Source organism: Eretmochelys imbricata, chromosome 10, assembly GCF_965152235.1.
Source record: "Eretmochelys imbricata isolate rEreImb1 chromosome 10, rEreImb1.hap1, whole genome shotgun sequence".
Taxonomy (NCBI): domain Eukaryota; kingdom Metazoa; phylum Chordata; order Testudines; family Cheloniidae; genus Eretmochelys; species Eretmochelys imbricata.
The window spans coordinates 81,205,991-81,227,258 of NC_135581.1; positions in this window are offsets into that span (position 1 = coordinate 81,205,991).

Genomic DNA, 21,268 nt, shown 5'->3' on the forward strand with positions numbered 1-21,268 from the left:
GTGGTAGCGGCCAGTCCAAGGACAACGGGTGGAATATTTTGTACCTTGGGGAAGTTTTGACCTAAGCTGGTAAAGATAAGCTTAGGAGGTTTTTCATGCAGGTCCCCACATCTGTACCCTAGAGTTCAGAGTGGGGGAGGAACCTTGACAAAGTGTCATCAGAGATCAAAGCCGGGACGGGATGGGTACAGCAAAGACCGTTCCCCATAGAGGACGCACTGGTAGGGCAGAATGGGAAATCTTGCGTTGTGCCCATTCTGTGGAGACAGGCCTCCGTTCCCAGGATTATCAATAGGTCCACAATCCATTGCGCCTCAAGCCAATCTTTAACTATAAATCAGGATGAGGCCGGGGGCGGGGGCGACTATCCCACATCTGCCTATTGTGGAGTTCCTTCACCTTCCTCTGAATCTGGCTATTGTCAGAGAACAAGCTACCAAAGTACATGGGCCTTGCGTCCGACCCAGTATAGCAATTATTATATTCCAATACAGAGATAAACAAATTGCATATTGGCCCCATAGCCAACATCTGTCTCAGATTTTCTGTCTTCTCTTGGGGCTTCACAAATTGCCATGAGAGATCTGGAGGAGCCATGAGTTTAGCTCCCTATTGATCATTGGCTATCCACGGCTGAGAGACAATTAACCATGTCAAGGAACATAGTGGCCAAATCCTGCTTTGTGCTATGAATGCATGGGGTCAGGAGATAAGGAACCTCTCTGGACAAAGCTCAGTTAACTGGAGGGGTGCTACATAATGCTCAAGATTTAGGGCCTACTACTCAGAGGTGCTGAGTAGGGTTGTGACAACTGGGCCTAGAATTTTTGCCTGCTTGGGAATGGATGATTAAAAGTACATCACATTATTTTCAAAAATGCATGTTCCAGATATGTGCAAGAGAACCAGACAGACAAATTGAATAAGTCCAAACAAAAAGACCTAACTGATACATCTCAAAGGTCTGGGCTGAGGTTGGACTGAATAAATAAGAAAATGTGGGAATGAAGTTACCTGTGCCGAGTTTGACCTTACATCAGTGGGTTTAATTGGTGAATGAAATAGTGAGAAGATGAAGTAGGCCAGTCACTTTCCACCTCATCCCCTTTGTTGGGGTTCTTGAAAGGAGACTTTGAAGAACTCCCATCTTATCTTCCCACATCCCGGGACAGAGGGAGCAGACCACACTGAAGGATTTTCTTCCGGAGAGGAGGGCCAGCGGGTCTTGCTCTTGTTTAAGGAACTTTATTCTTCACCTTTATACACCAGTCACCAGCTCAACCCTCGCAATTAAACATTTTAGAGAAATGTAGCAACTTCAAAGAGGGCAGAATATTTTCCAGAGCAGGAGAATGCTCCAAGATTTCTGTGGTGAAAAAGCAAAACAATAGAAGTATGTTTTTTATTTTTTGCTCCAGTGCAGAGATTCACTGAGCTACCTGGAAATAACCCAAGCAGCTAGCAGACAGACTGGAGTTCTGTCTGAGGAGAACATAAGAACAGCCAGACTGGGTCAGACCAATGGTCCATCTAGTCCAGTATCTGGTCTCCTGACAGTAGCTAGGGCCATGGAACAGGGCAATTACTGAGTGATCACCCCTGTCTTCCAGTTCCAGCACCAAGCAGTCAAAGGATTTGCCATCTTGGCTAATAGCCATTGATGGACCTATCCTCCAGGAACCCTTTTTTGAACCCAGTAGGAATTTTATGAGGTGTCTGGGAAATAAACCACTCACTGCCCTGACACACCATCTGCCCTCCTTTCACCACCTGATGCCATGAGGAGAGTTAAACTACAATGTTCTCAACACCAAACTCTGGCGGGGCGAGTGCTGGAGCAGCGGCTGGTGCTTCTAGGCTAGTAACCCTGCACCTTTAGCAAAACCCAAAGTTTTTAATATTTTCATAATTTTGATGAATATCAGTGCTTATTTTTAAGCATTTTTTCAATTTTAAATTTTCACAGCTGTGGGAAATTGGGAGGCACAGACAATTTAATGACAGCAGGCACTGAGATTTAAAAAGTTAAAGCTTTATAACCATTAATATACAAATCGTCAACCTCACCTGTCAAAATATACAAAGTAATTAGCCTTAAATCAAACTATGTTCTCAAGCAGCATTTTCCCTGCTTTGCCTGTCTGCACATTCTGATGACCACTGATGGAAATAGTTTTGATTGGTTTGTGTGTGTACGGTAAAAATCAACATCTACTGCTAAAAATCGAATCTTTCCAAGGGTAACTAGCCCTAGCATTGCCATTTTGGAGAGCAGTGTTGACAAGGGTGTTTTCATTCCGTGCATTAGTAACCTGGAACTGGGAGGTTACCTGTACTGTGGGCTGTGTATTTCCATGCAACTGGAGGCTTCACAGGAGCAACTGGAAATGATTCAGTGGATTTTAAGGCCAGAAGGGACCATTATGATCAGTCCAACTTCCTAATACCCAGGCTAGACAATCTCAGCAGATCTCACAAGCTTGCTCAGAGCATTGAATCCAAGTCCGGATGGAAGTCTATAAAAAGCACTGCACACGGCTTAGAAAATTCAGCCTTCCTCTGCAAAAAGCTGCCTCTAGGCAAACATTTGGCTGACGGTGGAACGAACCAGGTCTAAAGCCTCACCTCTCTAGCTGCTACACTCTGCCTTCTTGCCTTATTTGAACAGAGCAGTCCAAAGGGTTTTCACATGGTCCTGCTGCCAGGGGAAATGTCTTCCTTGCTGGGAGATGTTTAGTCTATCAGCCTGCTGTTAATTGTGTCTGCCGGGGCGAAGATTGTACTACAGTATCTGCAAGGAGTCTGCAACTGGCGGCTTGCATGGGGACAACGCCTCCTCCTCTCTCCAGCTATTAAAAGATATTAAAAGGCAGCCAAAATACCTCAATACTCTCCTGACATCACTTTCCTGGGTATGCAATTGCTGCCATTTCCAGAGGGATGCAATGGGATTGCAAATTGCCCGTGTGATGGCAGCCGGGAAGGTTTCCGGGAGACTATTTCAGTGTGAAAAGAACAGGAGGACTTGTGGCACCTTAGAGACTAACCAATTTATTTGAGCATGAGCTTTCGTGAGCTACAGCTCACTTCATCAGATGATTTCAGTGTGGTCTCTACTATAGAGGAGTCTGAGAGCCCGTCACCCTCCCAGATGCTGCAGTGCAGTCAGAGTCCCTGGAAGCTGAAACCAAAGAGGGAGATCAAGATGCTAAACATCCCAAATTGAGGAACGTGTTTCCCTGGCCACAGACCCCACAACGGGCAACAAAGGGTTAAGGGATTATTTTGGGCCCACCCTGCCCCACCTGCAGCAAAGGCGCCCTCTGGTGGGGGAATGACAAGGCAGGGAAACCGCTCCTTTGGGGGCAGGTCTGGAAGAGAGTAGACCTGTAACCCGTGGCTCCAGCAGTAGACGGCAGAGGGAAGGCCGAAGTCTCTGACGTAATTGCCCCAAAGGGCCCTCCCTGAGGCAAGGGAGGACTCATCCCCCTCTCCTCTGCTTGTGGACATCGGACATTGGCAATCCCCTCTTATGTTATTGGTTGGGACTCGCCCAGCAGGGGAAAGCCTTGGACTGAGCTGGCTGGGGGTGAAGAGACAGGAAGTGGCCCAGGGAGGGCAGCCTTTAAGCAGCCTTGGTGACTGGATCATTGGTAGCCCCACACGGCCCTGGGTTGGAGCCCAGTGAAGAGGAAGGGCCCGGGCTCCCCTACCAACAGTCCTCCTGCCGGTCATGGGTTGGGGCCCTGCCCACTAGGCCATGCTTCCCAACCAACCCCCAAGCGAGAACCATTACAGCCCCTTAGAATAGGTGCTAACAACTTATGCTAAGTCTATTCCACCTTGCATTTAGCGGTGATGCTCTGGGTACCAGTCCCAGACCAGATGAAGAGCTCTATGTGGCTCGAAAGTCTACAGAAAGTCTACCTACAGAAGCTGGTCCAATAAAAAGACATAACCTCACCCACCTTGTGTGTCTATTTCACAGAAAAATCAGCCCTGCTCTGGTCCATCAGTGCTGGGCAAGTAACATCAGCAGGTGCTTGAAAGAGGAATTCAATGAAAGGGAATTACAATGTACTCATCTCATTCTCATGCTCAGAAAGAGCCTTTATACCTCAGCAACACCACTGTGCACAGGCTAAGTAAAACTGATATGAACGTTCACAGCCAATAAGTCAGCCATTGGAGCAAGGACTAGCAGCCAATTTAGTGTACCTACTTTACAGGCCTTTTGTAATAGGTACGTTTTTAACTTGCTGGTATGAACAATGCTTGAGGGCTCCCCTCTGCCAGGAGCGGTGCTTGGGACTCCATAGGATTTGGTGGAGGGTAGACTCTTGGTTACCTGGGTAACTTGTAAAGGGAGCCAGTAGATTATGGGCCAGGCCCTGGGAATTTGCACAAGTGAGACCTGGATGAAACCAAGTAGACATCCCAAGATTTGGCCCTGTGAGGTTAAAATGAAGCCTTCTAGGGAAAAGGGAAGAACTTAATCTGATCCTTGGGCTCCTTTTTGCTTTAGTTTGTTTGGTGGAAGTGCTGGACACTCCTACAGTCATGGGCGCCAAAGAAGAGACCTAGATAACCCAGGATAGTGATTAGAGAGAAGGTTAGATTACTGTTACATTGCTCTCCATTGTTTGCAGGTGCGGAAGGGATCTGGCAAGTTCGCATGTGGGTGACCCATGATAAAATTCCTGTCTGAATTCTGGAGTTTGTTTAATTACAGAAGAAGCAAGGAAAAAAGGCTGAAAATAAAAAGGAAGAGAAACAGAAAAAGTGGCAATTTACAGTGCTTTTCTCAGAAATATTTGGCAGAGCCGACGTTACATAAGGATGCGCTTAGAACATGAGTCACCACAAAGGGATGTGCATTATCCGAGTCTGATATCAGAAACATTTCTATAACAGATGCCATTAGAATCCTCCAGAGGTTTGATTAGGGTCTGCATTGCTTGGGAATTGCATGTTAGACATTCCTAGCGTGTGGGGCTGGACATAAGTGCTTTCGACATCAGAAAACTACAGAGACAGGCAGCCATTTAAAATACGAAGCATTTGGTCTAAAAAAAAAAATAATAATAAAATAAAATAAAATAAAATAAAAGCCTCTAGTTGTGCACCTACCATTTATTGCAGGCAAAAGTTCTCCCATTGGCGCAGGTAACCCAGCTCCCCAGGAGGTGGTAGGTCGGCAGGATCTCTTGTGAACCTCGGCCTGACTACAGCAGGGCTTAGGTCATTTAACTGCATCGCTCAGTGGTGTGGATTTTTCCCACACACTTGAGTGACATCATAATTATACTGACCTAGATTCCTAGTGTAGGCCAGGCCTGAGCGACTCTTCAAGAGAAACTTGGCTAGGACTAGTCATGCACCCTGCATAGGCCTATGTTCAAAGTACCTCTGTGCAGAGCAGCATACAGTGGGATACGAAGTGGGCAATTTCCAGCGTGGCAGGAAGAACATCTGCTAATGAGAATGTCATCTGCTAGTGCTGGCAGGGTTAGATATTAGGGAGGTTCAGTTTAGTTTATTAAAATCACCCAGTTCTACTTGGATGGCCTGGAATTTCACTAAGAACAATCCAGCTTTAGTTTCCCACTGGCAAGAAACCCCTTTAATGCGACTCAGGTCCTGGCCCTGCTATTTTACAGTCTGGCTGCACCTCAAGCCATAGAGACATCCAGGTCCAGCAATTGTAAACCCCAGTTGGGATGCTCAAGGGCAGGCTTGGAAATGCAGAGTCCACAAGCATGGGTGCCGCAGCCCCATGCAGCAGGGACTTATTTAGTCTTTACTGTCAGGTAGAGAGTCACCTGGAGCCTGGCTGATTTCCCAAGTTTTGGGCTGGTGGCTGAGAGGCAGGACCTGGTTAGAAGCTCAGCTTGCAGCGAGTCCCCACGGGGCCATCACTCCCCTGTTGTGCATCATGCCAGCAGGGCCTTGCTCTCTTCATTCAGGCACCATCTGATCAGCCAGAGAAGCCCAAAGGAGAGTGAGCACTGGGCATGGAAGGACAGTACAGCCCTTGATTTAGAGGCAGCTAGCAGGGGAACACAAGACTTGCTGACTGCTTGGGTGGGACAGTCAAGTACTTTAAATGCTTATTGAAGGGAAGGAAGGAGATGGACGGCAGACCTCATGAAGAGCCATGAGCTTCTCCGGAGGAGTATGGTGGACTTCAGAAGCTCTGCGGAGAGGCTCATGGACATACATCATAGTTACTCACCTTCTCTTAGCGCTTGTAGTTTTATCCTGGAGGATCCGACTTCTAACTGCATAGGAAGGGGGGAGGGGGCTACAAGTGAATGCAGCACCAGACAGCTTCCTGGATCAGCTGACAAGAGATGCATGCTACACAGGCCACAGCAGCCATTCTCGAAGGAATCTGAGTGGTCCCCAGGGTGCAGTGCACAACGTGAAGTGAGATTTACACCTCCTTCTGCACCTGTGACTGCCCCACCCAGCCTCCGGAAACCACCAGTCTAATGTCAGCACCGGGGCTACCGAGGAGGGATCTGTGAGTAGTGCAGGTTTTGATTCACTGGTAATTTGGGCCCAGCCAAGTATTTCGTTTGACCTGAAACTGAAGCTTTCATTTCAATTGAGAGCTTTTTTACAAAAAGAATTAAAGGTAATTTTGAAGCCAGAATATTTTGTTCTGAGAAAGTCAAAACAAAACATTTCAACTGAAACAATTCGCTGACGTCCACACAAATCCGTGAAATGTTTCCGTTGACCTGAATCTGCATTTTTTGACCACAGAAAAAAGTGATCATCAAGCAATTTGGCCCAGCTCCCCTGCTGGGTTCTATAAACGCTGCCAGACAGGAGCAGGGAGGGGAGGTGGTGAGTGAGAAACTCTCTGGGATGGTCCCTTGCTAGCTGGTGGCTCTAGCTTCAGATGAATGGGAAAGGAACAAAGGCTGAGCAGTGCGTAGGGTGTGCAGGATACAGAAGCCAGACTGTCCATTGGCCGTTGTCTCTTGCCACCAACTGTTTGGCAGCAGGGCATGGAAGTCACCAAATAACTGATGTCCATCAACTCTCTGGGGCAACTGCATTGGTATCATAAACCCATGGGTAGCGCTACCTTGATGCAAAGAGGTAGAACTGGAGCAAAATCTACACAGTGACAATGCACAGACAGACTGGATAAAACAGTGCTTACAATGCAGCGCTTACTCCTCTGCTGAGGGGAAGCCCGTTTGATGGGATTTGGTAGTTTCCAGTTACACTGCTGGATGGCACACTGTATTTCTATCTCAGTTAAGCGTGCACTGTTTGGCTGCAGCATCTCCAAACCATTTATTTTTCCTCCCAGAGAATTCTGTTTTCTCCATTAGCATGCATCTGGGCTTTTCAATCCCCTGTTTTTAACCACATCAGTTGCACTGACATACTGTCTACTTCTCAGGCGGACCTACGCTTGGCTGGAACCAAATCTCTGGCTTAACCTCTGCTCTGGATCAGCAAAGGATTTGTTCGCCAACTTCATCTACCTACCAATCTAACAATATTCAAAATCACTTGCACTGCACTCCAGCAAGCTCACAGCACCACTGTGAGGGAAGTATTTTTCATGACACACTTGGATAAACAGACACCAAGAAGCATTGCCTAGTAAGTCAATGGCAAAGCCAGGAATAGACGTTACAAAATTAGATCTCTGTCGCTCCCGCTGTAACCACCAGGTGCAATTTCCTATCTGATGTTTTGTGAAACTGGCAAATCCATCCTTAAATTACCTGCCTCTCAAAAATTCATCTGACTACAGAAGCTACTCTTTAAAAACCTGTGTTACATATTTAGTCAGTGTATTTGTGTGTTAATATTTCTGGAACCCTTCTGCCAGGTGGTGTAGCAGCATCAAGGGCTGGGCTCAATATTTAGGTGTTCCTCTTAACATTAAGAAACAGAACCAGCTTAAACCCCCACCCAGAAACCTTTAAACAGAACCCACGCCACCATGTAGGAACACCTGCCCTCCCCTCTGACTTTCACGTGGATCTGGCTTAGCGAGTGAGGTTATAGATAGGACACCCCCCACCCCGGAGGGTGTATTAAGTGCAGTTCTGCTGCCCATTAGTCATACAAGAAGGATAAGATTTCATTACCCCTGCATCTGAGACTTGGGTGCATTTTAACCCCCAAAACCAGCCCAAAATGATCACTTTGGCAAAGCTGGTCTGTCTGCTGATCACCTAGGCCAAGTACTATGCAAATCAGCTCTGTTCTTGAGGTCCTTTCTCCCTAGTTCAATAGATAGAGGGAAGAGCTTGTTCACATCACTGGCTTTCGTTTGTACAAAGCTTTGGAAATAGAAATTGCTTCAAAAATTCTAAGGGCCAGATTCAACCCAGAATTACACCCTGCATCCCCGTCAAACTCAGCTGAGCTGCACTGGGCAAAACTTGAGCCAAAGCACCAATTCCCTCTCCCCGCCCAGCTTATCAGCAACGTGATTGAGGAGTTATACCTCAAACGTGCCACACGATGGCAGTGCCTCAAGTCTTTTTTTTTTTTGGAGCAGCAGTCTGATAGCTCCAGCATTTGTAGCCTGATTGAATGCAGCGGTTGTGGGGGTGGGATGGGGGGGTAGCCGGTGTGTATTTTCTCTCTTCTGGGCTCGCTCTTTAATTCAATTTTAAATATCACCAGCACAATTCAAGGTCGAGTGTACAAGAATTTGCTCACCCTGCATGAACGCGTGCACAGCCCTCTCAACACAAAGATCTGGGGTACCAGGAGCTCACAGAATCCACACTCAGGGGAGAAAATGGTTGGCCTGAAACTCTTTATAGCAGATCTGGAGTGAAGTTAATTTGTCTAGTTCCAAGGTGCCGCCCTGCCCACGACACATCAGTGGCATGGAGGATGCCAAAGAGGATGGAGCTCAGCTGTTCTCAGGGGTGGCGGATGACAGAACAAGGAGCAATGGTCTCAAGTTGCAGTGGGGGAGGTCTAGGTTGGATATTAGGAAACACTCTGTCACTAGGAGGGTGGTGAAGCGCTGTAATGGGTTACCTAGGGAGGTGGTGGAATCTCCATCCTTAGAGGTTTTTAAGGCCCGGCTTGACAAAGCCCTGGCTGGGATGATTTAGTTGGGGTTGGTCCTGCTTTGAGCAGGGGGTTGGACTAGATGGCCTCCTAGGTCTCTTCCAACCCTAATCTTCTGTGATTCTTTGCCAGGAGCTAATGTCTAACAGAATGGGGCCATGCCTCACGCTGTGAGGTGTCCTGGCAGGCAGCTTTTGATCTTACAGAGGGAGTAACACCTTACAGGCCCCTCACTGCTGGGATCATTGGGTCACTATGGCCTGTAGTTCAGCGTTAGATCAATGCCTGGGTTGAGACACTGTGCCTCGTGCATAGGCCAGCTTTGAAAATAGTGGGGGAGGGGAAGGGCGGGTTTGAAATTATTCTTTCAAAACGCTTTTTGGACCGGGTGGGGGGAAGGGTTAAAACAAAAACTTCACAAGGGGGAGGTTGTCAAATCCCAAACGGTTTGAGTTTGACTCTCCCTTCCTCCCCTGAATGCAATAAAATGTGCTCCCTCCCCTTGCCTCCTTTAAATTTCTTTTACCACCTTAACTTAAGACTTCCCTGACTTTGGCAAAGTTACACAGCAGCAAAAAGAAAAAAAGGCGGAACCTCCCTCCTTGGTATATATAACACACTCCTGCCATTTTCCCAGTGACCCTGGGGGCACCCAACAGTTATGGCTAAGTGGACATTTGGATAAACAGAAATGTGATTAACGAACACAGGGCTACCTGGAGGGCACACTGCAGATTCGGATAACTAGGATTTCTGGACAAAGGAAATTAGATAGTTGGAATTATATTGTAATTCCAATTATTACGTTTCGTGGCAAAAAGCGAGGTAAGAAGGGGGGGGAGGAATTTAAAATTCTGAAGTGTTGAAATATCATTTAGAAAGCATTCAAACCACTTCTAGTCCGCCAAAATGAGAACAGCTTCACACAGCCGGTTTTCCATTGGTCAGCCAGCTCTAACGATAACGATCAACCCTTCGGGGTTGTCCTTGGGAGGCATTTCAAGGGACTGGAAAGGGAAGAGGTGGGCAACTAAAACTCAGTCTGGAGTTCCCCAGACCCTCTCTGGTTTGCCAGCAGATCTGGTGAGCCTGCTGCAGCCGACACACCTCTAATGCCGCCTGCTCTGGAGGATACAGGTACGTAATGAGTTGACCCTGAGCTTCAGCTGTTAATCTGTCCTCTGCCGGGAGCCTGGGGAGAGTCTGGGTCCAAATTTTGCAAGTTAAGGCGGTCTCAATTCCTGTTCCTTCCTGGGCTCTTCAGAATGGGTTCGAGCAGCCAGGGCCTCTAGGGGAGCGACAAAGTTTAGCAGTTGTGTAGTAGAGGGAGGAGGAGGAAACGGAGCGTGGAATGAGGGGTAGAGAAGAGGACCTCTCTCCATCCAAGGCACTTCTCCAGCATCCATTACCGTAGTATCGGAGTGCCTCTGGCTTTAGTCTCACGGCACCCCTGTGAGGAAAGGAAGAACGTTCCATTATACATACAGCTTACGAAGGCCCGTGGAGACTAAAGGACTTTCCCAAGTTCTCCTGGGAAGCCCGTGGTAGAACAGGGAATGGAACCCAGGTCTCAAGTCCCAAGCCAGTGCCCTCACCACTAAACCATCCTTCCTCTCTCGACACGTGGCCTTCTGCAGCACTGAGGAGGATGCAGCACTGCCTGCCCCAGGGCTTTGTCTCCATGCCCTAGAGAGGGCCTAGATGACTCCCATCAGGACTGGTGGGTGAGTCAGTCGCCTCAGGGAGAAACAAGGACACCCAGTGCACAACAGCTGGCAAAGCATCCCTGAATGTGGGATCTGGGCCTCGCAGCTCCAGAGACATTTTTAGCACAAAGTGGGGATTAGTCGCAGCGTCTGTCACTCCAAGAGCTGGAAATCTACTCAACACCCGTCTTCATATGTGCTGCGAGCCGCGTGTGGGGCATGAAGGAGCTGAGCTGTGCAGCATGGCCCCAGACGGAGGCCAGCGTGGTGCTCGCCCCCAAACACAGCATGCCAAAGAAAATTCCTCTCTCTGCGTCCCTGGGAGGAATCAGGCTCTTAATGGGAAAGAAACTATTCACTGCGTATGCTTTCCATTAGCAACACCGCCCTGGGACCCCGACCCTGGCCAGCCACGCAGTCTGGCGTCAGCTGATCTATTTAACATAAAATCTTTAAGCCGAGCTTCCCATAGTAGGGTCTGGTGTCTGAGGTTTTATGACACGCCAACTCCACTGATGTAAAGCACCTCCCGATGCGTCGGGGGAAACCGTTTGCCCACCAGAGTCTGTGGATCGAAGCCTGATGAAAAAGGTGCAGGGAGAAGAAGTATTCGACAAGGCTTCTGTTTGGAGGTTGCTGGTTAAGGTTCAGCAGCTGCAGCTCCAGATGAATTCGGACAACTTGTTGAAGAGCTGAGTGACTGCACATTGAACTGCCCCCTACCAGCAAGCTCATTAACAATCAATTAACAGTTGGTGATTAGAGCTTAAGCTGCAAGCCAGGGCTAGAACACGAGGGTGTGGAGAGCGGTGGAGGAACATTAATATATGTAAAGTCCTGGCTCCATTCTCCTCATGCCAGACGCAGGTGCTCTGTTGTGCTTGGCCACTTGGATTCAAGGAGCTTTTCTCCAAAAGCTACTCAGCTGACTCTGCCCACAGCCAGCTCTTTGAGCTGGTTCTCTTCTGGGCTCCCCACTGCAGACACAGGGTCCCGACAGCCACTGCTGCTTCCAAACCTTTCTGCTGGTTCTTTTATCTGTCTGACTCCCCCGCTCTCTGGTCTGTGACCTTGGATGGAGCGAGTCAGCTACTCCTAGCTAGCATCTCTCCTAGTTGCAGCACTCTCCTGTAGGGAAGATCCCTGTTTGGGTATGTCCCACTAGGTCTCCTGATCATTAACATAAGAACGGCTGCCCTGGGTCAGACCGGTGGTTGATCTAGTCCAGTATCCAGTCTTCTGACAGTGGCTGGTGCCAGATACTTCAGAGGGATTGAAAAGAACAGGCCGTGGTGCAGGTAGGGCGGTCCGATCCGGTGCACCGTACCAGGAAGGGATTTACAGCCGGTACAGCTTACCGGAAAGACACAGGAGCCTGACCTCAGCCCTTCCACGCAGCTGCATCTCCTGAGTCATGCCTGGAGTCTGTACAGCAGAAGTCTCCGGCGCAGCGGGAGGAGGACAGTCAGAGCCCTCCCTCCCCCAAGTAACATGGGATGGATGTGGACCATGGAGAGGGGATGGGGAGAGTGCAGGGGGGCCCTGAGCTGGGGGCAGGGAGGAGTCACATGGGGAGGCCACATGCCCCCCCGCCCCGCCCTGTGTCCCTCCCATGAATGCAGGGAATGGGCAAGAAATTATTACCACTTGCACCACGGAGTACAGGGCAATTATCAAATGATCCATCCCCTGTTGTTCAGTTCCAGCTTCTAGCAGTCAAAGGTTTAGGGACAGCCAGAGCATGGGATTGCATCCCTGACCATCTTGGCTAATAGCCCTAAGTAACCTGTCCTCCATGAGCTTATATAATTCTTTTTTAACCCAGTTATACTTTTGGCCTTCCCAACATCCCCTGGCAAGGAGTTCCACAGGTTGACATAGTTCAGAATGAACTATGGAAATCTCATTTAGAAACGAAGCAGACAGCTTTTTACAGAGGGAGAAGGGTATTTAGAGAGTTCTCTCAGGTTGGGGGTGGCAAGATAATGTGCCTTTATAGCAAAGGGTTAACCACGTAGCAGAGATTTCAGAAATAGAGCCCCATAGCTCCGTTGTTTAATGGATTTATTATATTTCTTAGGACGACTGGTGAACTATTTCCTCAATACATGCCAGTGAATTTCTGATGCATGATTTAGCTCTGGCTTGCCATCCTTTTACTAAGAAGTCCCCGGATGTGAACCTAGGATGGTCTCCATTGCTGCTCCAGGTTACTAACAAGTGAATGACTGAGCAACTAAAGCCAAGGGCCTATAGCTACATGGCGCCAGTTCATGCAGGCGGGACTCCGAGTTTGGAAACCAGAGTCCCAGGGCTTGGGGCAGCACGTTTTTGCTGAAAACCTTAACCTGTGTTCAGTTACCCAGCCAAGCATCTGCAAAGTTCAAATGGAATGTTCCTACAGGAACAAAAACCCATCTTTTGATGGTGGAAGGGATGGTCTATTTATAGTCTCCTGCCCCACGTCCAAAATCTGTTGGCTTTGAAGGTGGACTGCAGGGCCATATTTGTTCCACCAGGCCCTAGAGGGACAATTAGGGATGTTGAGGTTCTTATACTGTGTTCATCACCACAGTGTCTGAGGTACATTAGGTGTGTTCTGGGATTAGGAGTTTATATGAAGCCCTGCTGTTTAGGGAAAGGGAGACCCCGCTCAAGCTGTGTATTTGGAGACGTATTGGTGGGGTGCTCAGAGCCGGTTTTTATTGTCCGACATCAAAAGAAAATATTATTCGAACAATAATTAGGTCCAAATTCTGCTCTCAGATTTAAGGGCACAAATTCCCATTCGGCTTCAATGGCTGCTGCAGACAAATTGTATGTTCCCACCAACTCATGAACAAACAACAAAAAAACAACAACAACAACAACAACAACAACCAGAGCTCTGCCACGCTGTGTCACTGAAGGATACACTGGGTTGTGCAGTTTGATGAAAGTGCTAGAATGTAATTTTACTCTTTCATCTAGAAATTACAGTGCAAAGGCGCAAGACTCCAGGCACTGCTCAAGTGGGTCATTTTACGGCACAGTGTAAGCCGTGTCTGGACTGGAGGGCTGCTGGAGTGGCGTAGTGTTGTCTAGCAGCTGGAGGGAGTTCTGTGCGTTAATTAAAGAACCCAGCACCATTGTACTATTATAGTTGGACACTAGAGGGCTCCCAAACACTAAAGGACGGCACACATCCCTCTAGAAGTCAGCTTGTCCGCAGACAAAGGGTAAGGCTTTTGGGAGGGTTGGAACTGGGATGGCAGTGCCCAGAGCCCCAGAGAAAGAGCGAGCACATGCTGAATATGCAGCCAGATGAGCCACCCAGTAAGGAAGCCTAGTCAGGCCCTAGAACTGAACAAACAGACAAAAGCTGATTCACAAATGTTGTCACAAGAGAAGCACCAGGCTCAGTTTGCTCCAGTTTTCCATCAGGGAACCGGCTGGGAATTGTGAACATTTGGTAAATTTCAGCCAAAGTATTTAGCCATTCTGAAATTCATGCAGGCCAAGGCTTTGTTATCTGACCTTTGGCTTGGGAAAGAATTTCAGTTATCCGCTGCGGGAGCAGAAAGAGAATCGTCAGACTTCCTTAGACGAGTTGTGTGGGAGTCAACTAAGAGTTGATGCAAACGGCTCACAAATACTCCCAAAGCTGAATGGGGCTCAGCTGTTTGACAAAATGTTCTCCCTTGTGTTTTTAAGAACTGGGCTCAGGTTGCAAACAATTGGCTGCTTCTGTAACAAGTGTTATTACCCAAGTAGCCTGAATGGGTCTGGCAAAGACCCTAGAACATCCCTGTTAAAGGCCACCATCCCCTGCCCAGAGTTCCTCCTGAGGGCCATGAGTGGAGTTCACAGGAACATGGGAATTGCCAAGAGCAGAGCAGACCTGCTGCATCCAGCCCCATACCCTAACTGACCCAGGCCAGTGCCAACTGCCTCAGGGCATCCATTGACAACTGCAGGAAGCAGCTCATGACCAGTGATGCAAACAGCTCCCTGGCTCCAAGAGCAGGGCCGGCTTCCCCAAGCTGCTGCTCAGTCACATGAGCTCACCGCAGCCCCAGAGGGCACTGGATCTTTCATACCCTTCCTCCCAACAGCTTGTTCCATTCCCAGAGCAGAGGCGAGAGTAACGGCCAGCTGCCTGCCCTACAGGAGAACTGTGGGAGCCACACAGCCAGAGTCATTGAACACTGCACTGGGGAGAGAACTGGAGAGCTGGTGACGAGGGCTAAGGAAAAGCCCTACAGACAAATCAAATACGTGGGGCAGGGTGTGGTGGAGGAATCCGTGCTGCTGGGGCGTGGCGATTTGCCAATAGTCACGTCTCAGCTTTAACGGTTACGTGTGATTAACTCAGAGGGTCCTACTGCACTGTACCTGGTGCAGGGGTGGGGGACACAAGGAGGTTTCCCCTCCCATATGCTTCCTCCCTCCCCCACCCCCACTCACGCAATCACAGCCATGGCCCCCTTCCAAGCACCCAGCTAGCTCCATGTTGTGGCATCTGCCTCCTCGAAGGGACTTGAAGGCAGTGAAGTCAGAGCTGACCAGCCACACGAGGGAAAGCAAACTGTATCCTACTAAGCAGAGTAGGCCAAAGGCCCCCCGGTTGAATCTTGAGCAGTGCCCTTTTCTTCCATCATCCAATGTGACTTGTTAACCCCCATCCCCAAAACACTGCTTCTATGACATGGCAAGCCACCACCATTCCCACGGATGGCAGTGGAGTGGAGAACCTTACAGGAATAGGCTCTTCATGCTTTTGGTTTAGGGATCACTACAAACATGGAGCTGAATTTTGGTAGAATTCTACATCACATAAGAACGGCCGTACTGGGTCAGACCAAAGGTCCCTCTAGCCCAGTGTCCTGTCTTCTGACAGTGGCCAATGCCAGGTGCCCCAGAGGGAATGAACAGAACAGGGAATCATCAAGTGATCCATCCCCTGTCACCCATTCCCGGCTTCTGGCAAACAGAGGCTAGGGACACTTGGTGTTCAGAACATAGTTTTTAGTATATAGACACACAACTCCTTACAACTACTGAGCTCTTCCATTCACATCTGCTTTTACTGCTCCTTTCTATAACGCCCCAAACAGTCACTATTGTTATTTCATCCGCACTGTTTTCCAGCTACCGACAGGTGCTTTTCCAAGAGACAGGATCCCTTTCTGAGTGACAGGACTGTATTCGTGAGGTGTAGCAGAGATCCTGCCGGCAAGCAGGAAAGTTTCAGAGGAGGAGAATGTGACCTGGGTCACTGTTCACAAGAACCTCCTCCCGTGTGACACACCGTGAAAACATGGCTCATTTTTAGAAAGCCTGCCACTCCCATTGACCTCAGTGAGACTGGAGAGTGCTCATATCTCAGGGGGTGGTGGGAGGGGAATTTCAAGTTTCCCTTTAACATGTGGATTGGGCCATGCTGCCAGACATTCATAGACTAACCAAAAGCTAGAGTTGGAAAACACTTCTTAAATCATACAAGCCAGCCACGCCCCACCCAAATCCAGGATTCCTGTCAGGGCTCAGCTGCAGTGCTTCCTGCTCCGTCCTTCTGGCATCCAGGCACTGCTCACCAGTCAAGCCCCCTGTCATTGTTACTGCAGCCATAGCTCTGTTTCCCAGTTAGATTTATACCTTTTTCCAGCAGGAGACCTTACTCGTACTCGGTGACGTTTGAGTCTGGACCCATTTCATCAAACACCAGCCATTTCTGGCAATTTCATAGCAGGCTTAGCCAAGAGGGTCAGGACTGAATGGGCCAAATAAGTTACCCGCATATGAGCACAGACGGTTAATTTGACGTGAGTGGTAACTTGGGGAACCTTGCACTGCCCCGGTACATGGTCCTGGAAACTCTCACATTCAGCGTCAAGACAGCATGTCAGGATTGCACTTTTCACTAGGATTGCAATAGCGGAACTCTCAAAGCTACCTAGGCACTTCCATGGGCCCTGGTCGCCAGATTATCTAAGGCCCTATCGGGAGGGAACAGACACTAGTGAGGGGTGCAGCCTGTAAACCTGCAGAGACAGAAGAGTACTCCTGTTTACCTGTCTCTATATAAAAGTGGGTGACAGAATTTAACAGACCAAGGTAGTAGCTATACAATCTTTGTTCTAGCAAGAGGGAGGGGCTTTTCCTAAGCAAAATGCAGGGATCACCATTAAAAAAAATAAATAGATCAGCATTGTTCAGCTCCGTTCAGCATTCCTGGAATCCCCCTGCACAGTTCGAATACTTGCTAATGGTGCTATCCATGTGTGGCCTTTGAATGAGGATTACTGAGAGTGTGCTGAGGAGAGAGGCATGCAAAAGCATGTGGCGTAACAGTGCTGGAGTAGGCAAGAACAAAAGCTGTTGTTTGGACAAGACGCTGCAGAGCAGTGAAGCCAGGAGAGGGCTGCAGTGGGTAGAAATCCAGAGCACAATTTCTCCAGTCAACAGGGTGATTTTATTCTGTCTGTATACAGAGAGAAGCCAGATGCTATCGAGCTGTTTTTAATCCACCCTGGAGCAGTTTGAGGTCTTTGTACTCTCCTCCGTCACAGAAGTGTTTGTTGGGGTACTGGATCTCACCTTTGGACTCAAGAGTTGTCAAAGGCTTTTATTGAAAGTTTAAATTTAGCAACATTTAAGGTTTACAAAAATTCTGCTCCCATTTCACTCAGCCGAGGAGTTGGAAAGGTAAAATTCCCTTCTCACCATGAATGAGCTAGGAAATACATCGGGCAATTAAGGTTTGGAATCTCAGGTGGCTGAAGTCAGTGGATCTACACTGACTTCAATGGAGCTACACCGGTTTACATAAGCAAAGAAACCAGTTCTGTGCATTTTATTGCCAGCTGGTATTTCCTACAGATGGTGACCATCTTACTGAGGAGAGGAAGCAGCTAAGAGGAAAACCACTAACACTCCAGACCTCAAATTTAAGCCTATGTTGTCAGGCCTCACAACAATGGGAGGGGCTCTGAGCCAGATGCTAGAAATCAGCTCACCTCAAGCCTAGCAGCCCCCAGCCAGTAGGATTTCTGGTGACCAGCATCTGATCAGTCCTCTAGAGCATTGGGGGGACTAATGGTTAGAGTGAATAGTCAGATAAATGCAGTGACCTGCACAGCCAAAGAAGTCCCATATTATATGAGTAGCAACACTAAGTATCCAGCTTGGCTAGTGAAGGTGTGGAAGAAGCCAAGATGATGGTAAGGAGGGGTATTGATGTTCTGTGCCTACAGGAGCCACAATGGATGGGGAATGCAGTGAAGGAGCTAGGCTTAGATTGTAAACTATGTGGGCAATGGAGTCCAGGGGTAGTGAGATGAAAGCCAAGGAAGATGGTGATTGAAGTTTGGTAGTAAGTGACAGACAACAGCTGTAGGAGTACGTTAAACAGCACGCTCTGTTTGATATCACCTCGGCAAGGCGCCTATGCACCTCAGTAAGGATGCCACGAAGAGAAGAGTTTCTGCTAAGATTCATGGGCACAGCAGTGCCAGAGGAGCTGTTGGTGCCGAGTGATACGAATGTGCACACAGGCAAAAACCAAAAGGGGTATGAAATGTGCTTAGGAAGTTTCAGCCGAGGGACTCTGAATGAGGAAGGGAAAGGGCTACTAGCCATGTGTATTGCCATTCAATGGAGGATAGCCAATATGTGGTTCCAAAAGAGCGTGCGACAAAGTGACTCACCCATCCGTAGTGGAAACAAAAGCCAGATTGATATGATGTTGGTGAGGAAGTCTGAGTGGAGTTGAATTATGGACTGCAAAGCGATACCTAGTAAGACAGAACTGCAGCACCAACATGGTTGAGCATTGTAAAATGAGGGAATTAAGCTCAAAAGAAACCAGATTAAACTACAGGCAGTTAAGGGGAAGGGTGGCAGAGAACTTTGTGCCAGCAGTACAGGAGGAGTATCTGGAAACAAACATGTTATCGGCCTACAAGAGCTGGAATCACCTCAAAAGAATGTGATTGTGGCCGCAGAGGAGGATTGTGGACAATGCAGAAGGGGAAAACACTGAGGGAAAGAGAGAAGTGGACCGACAGGGCAGGTAGCAATCCAAAACATGCTAAAACAGAAATTAATCTGTTGAGTGTAAAGAGAAAGTGAGCTGCCAACTAGGCAGTGAAGAAGGCCAAATAGATTGCCCTAGACAACCAGTGTGCCTAGTTTGTAAGCCACCCATACCTGGCTCTCCAGATTATCTATAGCATTACCAAAAAAAAAAAAAACCTAAAAAAACCATGAAAGGGAAGGAGGATATTATTTCCTCTGGATGACCAGAGGAAACTGTTAGTAACACCTGAACAAGTGAAGGAGAGGTGGAAACACCACTTTGAGTCTCTTAAATGAGGCAAACCTCTTTACGATGGAGCTGCCAACTTGTGATCCTAACATGGTGCTTAAGGCAAACATAACAAAGAAGGAGGGGAGGAGAAATGCAGTCCAGGAAATGACAAATGGTAAGGCAGCAGGACCTGATGAAGTGATGGTGGACCTGTGAAAGTCCTGAGAGCCAGAGGCAAAAGCAGAGTGGTTAAAGCCATATAGTGAGAGAAGACTGGGATCAGGATAGACTTGCACCAATAGGTAATAAGGGAAGGATCCAGAATTGTGGAAATTAGAGGGATAAAGCTATTGTTGCATGGAATGAAGATGCTGGAACATATCTTGGATGCTGGAATTAGGAGAATTGTGGAACCACTCCTCAAACAAGAACAGTTCTACTTTAGAAAAGGATAAGAAGTTTCCACTGACGCCATGTTTGTAATTCAGCAAGGGATAGAGAAGCAGACAGTACCAACACAAAAGCTTCTGGGCTTTTACAGACTAGAAGAGACATCTGATAAGAACACAGAAAGATGTTCACACCAGTGCTGAGGAAACATGGAGTGTTTGAGGATTTACTATCTATGGTGAATGAACTACACAGGTCACCCAAAACAGTGATCCAAATATGTTTTGAAATGACAAGCTCCTTTGAAGGGAAAAATCAAACTGCACCGGGGTCAGCTCTCAGCCCATTGCTGTTTAGGGTGTTGATGGATTATGGCAGCAGGAAGATCCCAATGGAAGAAAGGAGAGATGCAGCTGTATGCAGATAACAAGCCATAAGGGCATCCTCAAAAGAGGATGTAGAGGAAATAGTAAGCCAGTGGTATGACCAGCTAAGCAGGCATGGGATGAAATTGAGCATGATTAAGATTGAGGTCGTGTGGGTTAGTAGAAGTGCCACAGGGAAACTAGATGGAGATTAATGCGGATTAAACAGGACTGCCAAATCCAAATATCTGGGCTGGCTGGGTTATGGGAGACAGCGAGCTTGAATGCGAGATACAATGCAGACTGGGAGTGCTGGAAGATGTGTGGGACAACGTCTCAGGTGTTGTGAATGACAAGCCTTTGCCACCGAGACTAAAAACCCAACTGTACAGAACAAGAGCATGCCCCACAGTGCACAAAGGTGCAGAAGCATGGGCAGTAAAGAGACGGCAGGTTCAATGCCAACGAGATGAGACATCTTTGTGCAATAAGAAGAGTTACATGAAGGGACAGAATGCCAAAATGAAAGCATTAAGACGGAAGTCAAAGTCCATTGTAGCTGACAAATCTAGGAAGCATGACTTTGCTGTTTCAGTCACATAGAGAGAATGAATTAAGAGGACCTGGTTAAGACAGCATGAAAGGGGAAGATGGAAAGAGACTCCAAGTAAAGCCAAGGAAGCACTGGGTGGATTGCATCAAAGAAGATAAGCAAGTGAACTTTAGTGCTACCTTAGACAGATGAAGATGGTGCATGCTTGCACGGTGACCCAACCCCAGATGATGGTATAAGGAGGAGAAGTTGTCAGGCCTTACAAAGTTACTGTGGGTATACAGGATCTCAAGAAAGTGGAGACATGGTGATGGGAACAGGCAGGCACGGGAGAAGCTGTTTTTGAAACAATGCTGGAGAGCTTTGCATAGCAACCCTGGCACTGGACTGAATGTCTCAGAGTTAAAAAAAAAAAAGCTTTTCCTTTAGGTGTCCTGAACTCCGATTGCTGAATGTCCTAAGGTATAAACTCAGCTGGACCGTCCCTGCCCAAATCGATGTGGCACATCACAAAAGGACTTCCAAGAATTGTTATGATCCAATTAGTCTCAGGAAAAAAAAAATCTATAAATACAAACATCCAGACATGCTGCTTCTGTGTATGCAATTTATGCACAATTCTGTAAGGGAAAATGACACTTCTGTGGGTAAGTGGCTTGCAGATGCTGCCACGCTTATATGCCCAATATTTAGGTAGACAAGGGTCGCTCTTTTTCTGGGGTTCAAGCAATCGCATAATTCTGAACGGGTGAGTTTTGTGATATTGCATTTAAGAGACCCAGCATTCAATACCACACAGGATTTCAACAGCGATTTGGCAGGAAAGTAGATTGACAGCTAATTGATATGCCAACAGCTCAGCACATAAGACAGCTAGTGATTAATGCCAGTCATTCAC